This window comes from Gadus macrocephalus, chromosome 21 (assembly GCF_031168955.1).
Source record: "Gadus macrocephalus chromosome 21, ASM3116895v1".
Classification (NCBI taxonomy): domain Eukaryota; kingdom Metazoa; phylum Chordata; class Actinopteri; order Gadiformes; family Gadidae; genus Gadus; species Gadus macrocephalus.
The window spans coordinates 15,731,879-15,734,378 of NC_082402.1; the positions used below are offsets into that span (position 1 = coordinate 15,731,879).

The following is a 2,500-nucleotide window of genomic DNA, read 5'->3' on the forward strand; positions in this document are numbered from 1 at the left end:
GTAAGAGCAGAAGAAGAAGGACTTACAAATCACGTCAAGAGAGGTCAACGGACATCCATACGGGGATGGACTCAACCGGCTGAGTCAAATGTTCATCTCCATTCAGTTTGAATGTTTGATTACCATGAACCAATAGAGTCCAATACGTAAAGAAAACCCAAACCAAACACAGAAAGTACCCCTACAGACAGCCACACAAGGTCTTAGTAATGGGCTCCACTGAGTATGAGAGAGAAAGACAGTTAGTATGCATTTACTGAGACAACAGACTTAACCGTATGCAGACAGCTTTACTTTGTGTAAACTCGTTTTAATGCAGTTGCCAAACGCAAGTATTCAGAACTGCTGTTTGATCCAGGCCTGAAAATATTTTCAATTTATTCACACACACATCCCCCTACCCACACCCACACACACACACACATCCTCACACCCAGCCACCCAACGAACCACACACACACATACTTATTTAAAACACATCTCCACATCTGAAGAACAAGATGAAACTCCAACCCCTCCTCAACGGTGCTGATCTTCTCTCCAGAGGCAAAATAACTTCCACTAAATCGACTAAACAACACTCACAACCCGGCACCCATTTGTCCGTTTGTCCATTTTTTTTTTTTTTTTTTTTCTCGTTTAGTCTTCTGCTGGGTTTAATTGGTATGTGGACAATAGAGAAGGGCTGTGAGCTGATGTGTGAAGTGAGAAGCCCCGGGCAGCAGACTGAGAGGCTGATGAGACCAGCACCGCTGCCTCTCCCAGCACACACACGCACACATACACGTAGCCGCATGCACACACGCACAGGCATGCATGCACACACACACGCACGCACACACGCACGCACGCACACGCACGCACAAACACATACACATACACACATACGCACGCTTTTCACACACACACACACACACACACACACACACACACGCATAGGCCTGCACACACACACACACACATATGCCCGCACACACACACACAAACACACAGACACCCTTTGGCTCTCTCTCATTCTCTCTCTCGCAGAGAGATGCTCTCTCTCTATGCTGTGTAGTAGATGTTTGTTAAGAAACAAATAGTGTGTGTGTGTGTGTGTGTGTGTGTGTGTGTGTGTGTGTGTGTGTGTGTGTGTGTGTGTGTGTGTGTGTGTGTGTGTGTGTGTGTGTGTGTGTGTGTGTGTGTGTGTGTGTGTGTGTGTGTGTGTGTCGCTCTCTCTCACTCACTGTCTCCCGCTCTCTCTCAGGGGCGATGACTCACAATGTGTGAGTTCCTCAGCAGCAGCAACAAGGTTTTATTGGGTTTGACCGACGAGCAGGGGAATGAGCTCACCCCAATATGATCTAGACATTATGGGCATGACACACCCACACACAAACCACACACACCCAAACAGATACTACCAAACAGATTCACACATACACACACACACACACACACAAACATACACACACACATTCACACACACACACACTCACACACACACACAGTCACACACACACACACACACACCTACACAATGGAATGCACACATTACGGGCCCTATCTTGCACCCAGCGTAATTGACTTTCTACACCGACGCATGTATCGTTGCTAGTTTGCGCAAAGCTAATATTCCCCCGAAGCAAACTCGCGCCACTACACTGGCGCCCTGAGAGGTGTGTTGGCGAAAAGCAGAGCCACAAATGATACATGGTGTTATCTCACAGATCGATAAAGCAGTTGTGCAACTGACGGAAAAATACCTGGTCTAAGTGAACTACAATAGCGCAGTTGGTGTTGCCATTTTGACATACCATGGCAGGTCGGAACTGCAACATAAGCTTACACACCATAGGGTGTACACAGCACAAACATGTAAACGATTAGCCTAATTAAAATACTATGATGATGATGTGGATTGTGGAAACATATTTTTTCCATAGGGGCTGCATGAATTTACTGCAGTAGGCTATGCCATGCGTTAAAATAATAATAATAACAATACTAAACTCGAGCAAAGTAGGCTATATCCCAGCCTTCCACAACAAAATCAAATTTTAGGATGAATTATAACGTTGGTTCAATTATTTGGGAAAGAACAGCTGATACAGGGGTATGAAGTTGTACTTTTAAAACAATTCATCCGCAAACACTGTACAGCAATCACATATATTCTTGACACAGACATCGTGTAGAAGCCCATTACTTTTAGGATTAATGAGTATTTGATTGTGAGAAAATATTGTTTTACCGCGAATGAGTGTTTAAAAGAATGAAGGAATGCGGGCGCGCATGTGTGCACCCATCGGTTTAAACACACACAAACTACACAAGTAACACATGATGCAGTCCATAGCAATGTATATTTATTGCTAGAGAAGCTTTCTATTGCTAGAGCAGCTGTCTTGCTACGGTTTGTCATCCTCTGCGGTTACCTGGATAGAGAGCTATTTATCCAGAAGATCACAGAGAGGTTTTTTTAATGGTTGTCTCTCTAATGCTGAATAAGTACAGTCTG

General features: G+C 44.5%; 1 protein-coding gene across 13 annotated transcripts in view; it reads right to left on the bottom strand.

Moving 5' to 3' along the window:
• Positions 1-2,500, bottom strand: part of otofa (otoferlin a) — an 88,416-nt gene that overhangs the window by 47,711 nt on the left and 38,205 nt on the right. The gene's annotated exons all lie outside the window — the stretch shown is intronic.